Below are 9,049 nucleotides of genomic sequence, written 5' to 3'. Positions count from 1 at the left end.
CCCAATCCAGGTAGCCAAACACCTCTTCTCTTAACCCCACTCCTTTCCCTCCAACCCCCAATCATTTGGCTGTTTCCTGACCTTGTTTTCCCTCTCAAAAGATTGAAAAGACTTTCCTAAGGCTCAGTTACTTGCAGTAAGAGCATCAAGCTAAAATATGCTGGCATTTTTTTTTTATTTTTTTATTGTATTTTGGACCCACCTCATTTTGCCTTCAGCTCCACCCAACATCACTAAAATTGAATTCGGCCCTCAGGCTGAAAGTGCTTCAACGCATCTGTTCTAAATAATCAAGAGCCAAAATACACACAAATGCAGAAAATCTATGTCTTTAAAGACAGGTCTGCCCTGGTCTCATGTAAATGGGATGGAGTTCAAGAAGAAGGCCAGAGAGGGGAATGTCAAAACTTCCCCCTTGCCAGTGCTTTCAAGTGTCTCCCCCACATCAGACACTTTCCCCCATCCACTTTCCCCCACTTCTACTAGCAGAGCTCAACTCAGCTCAGCATTTCAAAATAGCGCCTCCACCTGCATTCTCGGAGTTGCTTTCATTCCAGCTGCATCTTTATTGCTACACTAACTTGTGTTAAGTAGCGTTGAAGAGTAGGGAACTTGACACTTCTACTGGCAGCACAGAAGATTAAGCATCATGGTCCAAGCATCCATTTGATAAGCCCTGATATAGTTTTGCTATAACTAATGCCAGTGTATTCCTGTCGGGTATAGAATGTAGAACAAAATGCCATTCAATATATTATACATGAAACCACAGATAATTATAATGACCTGGAAAACGAATGAATTCTGTTGAAGACATCAGTTAACAAGAGGTTGTCTATGAAAGTATGTCCATTATACTCCATGGTTTGATATGAATGGCAAATCTCAGTGTGGCATATTCTATCTGTTTAAACTTCTGTTGGCAATGCAGACTAACTGATATAGCAATAAAGATATTTTCAAAGGCATGTCATTGGGTTTGAATTTCCTGTCCTGTTCCAACTTAAGGACTTAAACATGTTGAAGATGTGAGAAAAAAATCTTCTGTGTACAATATGAACGAAACAATTTTTTGCTATTTCTATTACAGAATCAAAGAGTTGCTCCATGGGAGCCAAATCTCTTGGATCCTTCATCCTGGCTGATGAGTTAGGTCCAAACTTAGAGTAGACTCACTGAAATCAATGGGCTGTAAGCTAGTCCCTCTGCCTTCTCCCATTAGGATTGGTACACAATAGGCCAGGGAAAGCCAACCTGGTACCCTCCAGATGTTCTGGACTACAACTCCCAAAGCCCCAGCCAGCATGGATAATGGTCCAGGATTATGGGCCTTGTAGTCCAAAACACGCTACCTACCTCTCCCATAGGTATATCTTTCCTGATTCTGCTGACACGTGATGATAAGACAGAGAAATGTTACTGCACTTGCAGATCTAGGGATCAGGGCCATGGTCTCTTGAATGAATGCAACCCTCAACTTTACTTTTTATAAAGAATTTTTCAGTTGTCTTGGTTTCTGTTGGGGAAAATACCATCAACCATTTGGGCAGTAGTACTGAAAGGATACAAAATCAAAGTGGTACAGATAAAAAAAATGTTTTTCAGATCATGCTTCATGATAATAAATATTATTTTAAATTTATCTTGCTATTTTGACAATTTTTCTCATGATATTGAAGATTACGTGTTAGAGACATTCTACTATGACTGCTAATTCAAAGTCTTTTCTGATAAAAGAGGAAAAGTTAAGCTTCCCAACATTTCAGCAATGGCTTTATGATAATCTAAAAGCAAGAGCCAGCACATCTATTGGGCAAATGGCATAATTATCTTGACAGACAGAAACAACTGGTGTTAACCTTAACCGGAATAGTACAGTGGCTAGCAGAAAAGTTAAGGATGTAGAAAATACACAAATTTTAATATACACATAGAACAATAAACACTAAGCACTTAAAATACAGATTCCCAAAAATGTTACATTAAAAGAAGTGCTTGATGATCAGAAGCAACTTGGGCCAAATGCGTTTCGACACTCAGTCTTCCTCAGTGGCCAAATAGGGGTAAAAACGTCACTCCCTTCAACGAAAAATATAGTGCATCCTGGAATAAATTAAAAGATAAAACGTTTTCACACAGCTTGTTATTTTAAAACAAACAGCAGGAATGCAGCAAAATATTTACCAAAATTAAGTAGGAGCATTTGCAAATGAATAAAAGCCTTGCTCTAAACTGTTAGTCTAAGACACTATCAACCTGTTTACGCGAGGCTTATCTCAAATGCTGTAAGTACTCTTAGTATACTCCTACATAATGCATTATATTTTTCGTTGAAGGGAGTGACATTTTTACCCCTATTTGGGGAACTTTAAAGTCAGGCCACATTTCTAATGAAATTCTTGAGTGTACATTAGGTCAATTTGCCTTCTTATTATTGTAAAAGCAATAATCAGAATTCCTTTTACTTCGGCTGAGGTACCTATAATTGTTATCTATACACATTTTTAGTGGACTGGCCACTGAGGAAGACCGAGTGTCGAAACGCATTTGGCCCAAGTTGCTTCTGATCATCAAGCACTTCTTTTAATGTAACAATAAATTATTGTTCTATGTGTATATTGAAAATTGTGTATTTTCTACATCCATAATTGTCTTGACTGCTTGGCTGCCTCCTATCATTGGTTTCCTTACTTCTATCTTCCTGGCTGTTAGAGCAGTATGGCAATGGAATCAGTTACCTAGGGAGGTTGTGGGCTCTCCCACACTAGAGGCATTCAAGAGGCAGCTGGACAGCCATCTGTCAGGGATGCTTTAGGGTGGATTCCTGCATTGAGCAAGGGGTTGGACTCAATGGCCTTATAGGCCCCTTCCAACTCTGCTATTCTATGATTCTATCTGATCGCTTCAACATCAGCCCTGAAAGGTGGGTAACAAGTTAGTGTATGACAAGCACACAAGTGGGGAAGGGGTTTTGCAGAGTTCAGTCATATGCTTATGCACCCCCTAGAAATGCAATGAGGCATGAAATATGGCTATACCAAATGGGGAGAAATAGCACATTGTAATTAGTTACTGAATATGTATGTGTGTAAATACACAGCAAGATGCTAATTAGCTGATGCTGAATAGCAGCTAGGTAGGCAAAGTCCATTTCCCAAAAGAACTGGAGCAAATATTACTATGTATTTGTCATTCTACTGAATACTTGACAAATGTCCATCTTCGGATAATCCTTGGTCCAGTCCCATGGAAGAGAAGCATTTAGCCACATCAAAGCAACCCAACAGAAAATGCCTTTCTCATCCTTCAAATGCAAAGGAGGAGGATCATATATGCTGCCTTGGGCTTCCTGGAGGAAAAAGCAGGATATAAATGTAATAATAAAGACATAAATAACGTTTGGCTTAGGAAGCATAAATTGCACAGGCATGAGATAGGGCTTGATTCAAAGTTTTTTGACAAGCACCCATACAGACCTGTAAGTTCAAGCTGAGCAGGGGCAGTTTATCACATTTTGAAGTACAGATGACTATCTAAATCCCACACCCTGTATAGTTCCAGAATCCTAACAGTACCACTGGCATTCACAAGAGCTATTCTCAGTCTCACTCACAACAGCATATTTGTTCCTCCAGATAACATCTACCATGAATTTACTCCAGAAGGATAGACTAGCCATGTTGGCATGGTGTGGACAATCTCAAGCCCAAGAGTCAAATCTAACCTGCCCAGGGTCCCAATCGGGTCCTCTGAGGATCTCCAGAATGTCACACGCCCTTCCAGTGGCCCCACCCCTTTCTCTTGACCATGTGCTATTGGATGGTTTCACTCCTAAGGTTTATTTATTCACAGGAAGTGCTTTAAACTAAAATATGTTGGCATTTTTGGTATTTGGGTCCCACCCACCACTGGAATGAGCTTCTCCAAAATGGAAATAGCCTCAGGATGAAAGAGGTTCAACACTCCCTGTTGTTGAAAAGCCTACATTTAAGCCTAGCCACTGCATGAGCTTTTGCAGACAAGAGCCTACCTCATCATATGGTCAGCCAAGGTGTTTGCTAGAAGGGTCTCATGGGGCATCTAAATTTATTTGGTGGGCCTGCCATGAGTTGTGCAGGATTTTTGCAAGAGACAATGGATGCCCCACTATCTTCACCATGCTCTTTCATGGCTTTAGGGGAACTAACTTGTCAAAGGACTTTGAAACTTACCCTCCAGTTTCTACCCACAACTTGCACCCATCCCAGTCACATGCCCCTATGTAGAATAAAGCCATAGAGGAGCTTGACAAGCCCCTTGTGTTTGAAAGATGCAGGGGCTATTCTCAGTTCTCAGGTCAAAAGATAAAAGATTGTGTCCTAAATGCAGCAATCAGCTATGTGGGAGCGAGGGAGATGTCATCTCTTGGTTGTTACACAGAGGAGGGCCAGGATCTGTACAGGACACAGAATAATGGGCTCATGTTACAGTAAGCCAGATTCCGGCTGGACATCAGGAAAATTTTCCTGACTGTTAGAGCAGTATGACAATGGAAGTTACCTAGGGAGGTCGTGGGCTCTCCCACACTAGAGACATTCAAGAGGCAGCTGGACAACCATCTGTCAGGTATGCTTTAAGGTGGATTCCTGCAATGAGCAGGGGGTTGGACTCTATGGCCTTGTAGGCCCCTTCCAACTCTAGTATTCTATGATTCTATGATTCTAAGAGAGCTAGTGATAGGAGAAGGGTTTTCCGTTGGTTCTGAAGGTCAGGGCAAAATTACAGAAACTATTAACCAAGAAAAGGTGACTGGACAATTGTAGGAGCTTGTTGGGCAGACATCTGATGAAAGCGGGCAGAGGAGGAGGAGCAATAGCATGTGGCTCAGCCATCTGCCCTGACCCCTGATGTGGATTCACTGCCCACTACAATGCATCCACACTGTGGATAGCTCCTGACTGGTTCTGACTGAAACCCAGAGCAGATCCACCACCCCACTGACATCAAGACCCTCCATATGTGGAAAATCCCCCCCCCAGCTTTTGCATTCCTTTTGATTCACCTGTCCCATCATATATGCGAGTGGCCTCTGCAGCGTGAAGCTCAGACCCATCCTGCACTCTTGCTGTTTGATCCAGTCTCTCAAGCAACCCCAGAGACATAAAAGTCTGCCTGTATTTCCACAATACTTCACTCCTCCACTTTCCTTCTTTTCTTCCATGAGCACATTGCCTTCTCTCCCCCATTCTGGGCTGATGACTTTGTTTTATTTCATTTTCATTTCTCCTTCCTGAACCTCCTGCTTGTGTTGATGAAATACCTGCATATTATTGTGATTTATGAACTGTGTGCCTTTAAAGTGGTTCCTGGGACTGGGATGCAAGTGATTCGGAGTACTTTGTAATGCTAAATATGTTTTCCAATTTGCTCAAACACCCCCCTCGGCCTCTTTGAGAGCCATTTACATGCACTGGGTACCCATGAGACATCTCCTGGGTGATTACTAATGCTCTAGCTTGCTAATGGCAGCTTCCTGTCTTTAGAATCTTGCCTTTTTAATTAATATTTGCTCAAACATTTCCCCTGGCTAATCAATACTGATTACAAAGATCAAAGAGCCTACCGATCTCATGTGATATTCACTCATTTTTTAAACAAATTGCTCTTCCTCAGAAGTTGGCTACCGCACTGTGCTTGTATTGCAGAGCTATGAGGGGAGTGTGCAAAAGAACTACTATAGTGGAGAAATGTATTTTGATTTCAAAGCCAAGAGGAAACTGTTCCTCTGGGACTTGCACTGGCAGAGAAAGTAGTGCAAGGGAAACTTTCCATTGAGCGGTAGTTGCTATTCAGACTGCTTGCCACTCAAAGAAGGAAGACCGGACCTTGATTCTGCATCAAAAATCAATGCCTATGACATGGATGGACAAATATGTCAATTTCAGTTTCCTCTCAGGCCTAGGGTGACCATATGGAAAGGAGGAGAGGGCTCCTGTATCTTTCACAGTTGCACAGAAAAGGGAATTTCAGCAGGTGTCATTGGTATGCATGCAGCACCTGGTGAAATTCCCTCTTCAGCACAACAGATCATAGAATCATAGATAGTAGAGTTGGAAGGGGCCTATAAGGCCATCAAGTCCAACCCCCTGCTCAATGCAGGAATCCACCCTAAAGCATACCTGACAGATGGTTCTCCAGCTGCCTCTTGAATGCCTCTAGTGTGGGAGAGCCCACAACCTACCTAGGTAATTGGTTCCATTGTCGTACTGCTCTAACAGTCAGGAAGTTTTTTCTGATGTCCAGCCAGAATCTGGCTTCCTGTAACTTGAGCCCATTATCCTGTCCTGCACTCTGGGATGATTGAGAAGAGATCCTGGAGCCCTGTCCTCTTTTATATCTGGTCACTCTAGCTAAAGAGGGCAGGTCTCGTGCAACTTTAACTGTTGTGATAAAAAGGGAATTCTACCAGGTGCTGCATGCATACTTTTATTTATTTATTTATTTATTTATTTATTTATTTATTTATTTTTGCATTTATATACTGCCTTTTTTCCTACAAGGAACCCAAGGTGTCATACGTAATCTTCCTCCTCCTCCTCTCCATTTTATCCTCACAATAACAACACTGTGAGGTAGGCTGGGCTAAGAGTGTGTGACTGGCCCAAAGTCACCCAGTGGGTTTCCATGGCCGAGTGGGAACTAGAACCTGGATCTTCTGACCCCCAGTCCAACACTTTAGCCACTACACCACACTGGCTCTCACTGGCATACCAATGACACCTGCTGAAATTCCCTTTTCTATGCAACTGGGAAAGATTCAGGAGCCCTGTCCTCCTTGTCATATGGTCACCCTAATCTACACCTTGTGTTGAATCATTACGAATGTGGAATAAAAAGCAGGAAGGAACACTATGAAAGCAGTATCTGAAATGTGTAATGTGCCCCAACAGTTATCAGTACATTTCAATACTGCTATAAAGCAGTAGTGTAGATCTAGCCTCAGTTTCTCATTTCTCCAATCTCAAATTCAGTTCTTTTCAAACTTCAAGAATTTCTCCAGACTTAAGTCCAGTTCATCATAAACTTAGAGGTTTTTTAAAAAAAGTTTTCATGAAAATTCACAAGAATTTTTGTACACATTTCTAATATATGCAGTCTTGCCTAATATATACTTTTTAAAATTTACAAAACTATGTAAGTTTTGTAAAGTTCCCTAAGGTAATGCATTTTGGCTGCATTTTTGATGGGAAAACTCAGATGCAAGTGTGAATTGCAGTTTGCATAGTTTTGATTTGCAGAACGATTTGGAAGTCCAAAGTAAGGTAAATTCTCATTAAAATGCAAACTGAATTAATTCCTCCCCCATCCCTAAACACAAAACAAAGGAACTTCCTTATGCCAAAGCAGACCATGGTGCCATCTAGCTCACTATTGTCTACCACCAAAGGGCAGTGATTCTTCAGGGTTTCAGGCAGGAGTCATTACCAGGACGGAGATGCTGGCAGTTGAAGCCATGGAGCTGGAGGTGAGGTGGGCCTTGCTCGTCACCAGTTAGTTTGAAGATCTTCCTTAATTACTGGTATGTATGATGGTTTCATGTCCACCATTTCCACTTATTTTTAGGAATTTTGCACATGAAGCCAGACAGCCGCAAACACCACAGAGCATTTAGACCCTCCCATTGACTAGGTAGAACTTTGCCTGACTTGTCACGTTATAGACAAACTGATATTTTTCTAACCACCACAGCTCATCCTTGTTTGTATCAGCAAGGTAGGCACCATCCATTACCAGCAATTTCACCTCCTGCTCTGTCTGCTCCCATTTTAATTACAGTTTGTTTGACAAAGTAACACAAAAGATGAGTCTTACCTCATCATTCTAATCTGAGACACTACTTCAGTTGCTATATATGATGCCACCTTCTAGCAGTTGCCAAGAAATCAAAATAAGCAGACATTCTATCCTGCCCAGAAACATTTGCTTTCAGCAGTTTTGCCATCTCCAACAGCCAGAATAGGAAGCAGCCTACATGTCAGACAACCAATGACTCAAAGTCTGTCTTGGTCTATATCCATCCTCTTTTATTACTATTGCTGAGGCTGACTGGTTTCTTTCTTTTGCCTGTACTAACAGAGGTCAGTGTGTGGCCCGCACCCTATTTATCTCACTACCTGTGACTTCATCAAAGGATGGTTCAGGAGGATAGGTCTCTGTATATACCTGAGTTTGAGTGAGATCAGTAGAGAACAAATGTATCAACATTCACCCAGTCCGCCCCCCTCCCCCCGGCAACCTAGCTTTTGCCTTAAGACTAGTTAGGGATGGGTAGAAATTCATTCCATTTGCATTTGAATTCAAATGTACCTAATTTTGCACTTCTGAAACACTAAGTGAACTGAAACTCAATTATCTTACAAAAGTGGCAAAATTCTCCAAGATTTGCAATGGAGTTCCCTATTCTGTTCCAGCTTAAGACATGTATATCATATTTATTCACCAATAATAAGTATTTATAAACATGGATCATGGGTCGATATGACTGATCAGCTTGAATGAGTGCTTCCAATAGTGAAGGAGACTCTGAAGCTGTAATAGCAGCAGGGCCAAACCTAGATTCTAACAAATGTTGCAGTGGCAAGTGTAGCCATTCAGTCATAGCAGGCAAGTCGTATTTCGCACACAAAGCCAAGAATGACAAAAACTCATGATCATCATCTACTAGTTGATACAAGGTTTATTTGTTTGTTTATTTATTTATTTTATTGCATTTATATACTGCCTTTTTTCCCTCCAAGGAACCCAAGGTGGCATACATAATCCTCCTCCTCTGCTCCATTTTATCCTCACAACAACAACCCTGTGAGGTCGGATGGGCTGAGAGTCTGTGACTGGCCCAAAGGCACCCAGTGAGCTTCCATGGCCGAGTGGGGACTAGAACCCGGATCTCCAGACTCCCAGTCTAACACCTTAGCCACTACACCACACCATCCAAGTCCACCAAAGAACATTTTATTACCATTTCTAAAGAGGATTTATAACCTTCAGGAAGATAGATGTTGGAGGTGTT

This window comes from Elgaria multicarinata, chromosome 6, assembly GCF_023053635.1.
Source record: "Elgaria multicarinata webbii isolate HBS135686 ecotype San Diego chromosome 6, rElgMul1.1.pri, whole genome shotgun sequence".
Taxonomy (NCBI): domain Eukaryota; kingdom Metazoa; phylum Chordata; class Lepidosauria; order Squamata; family Anguidae; genus Elgaria; species Elgaria multicarinata.
Note: the sequence above shows the minus strand (reverse complement) of the source record.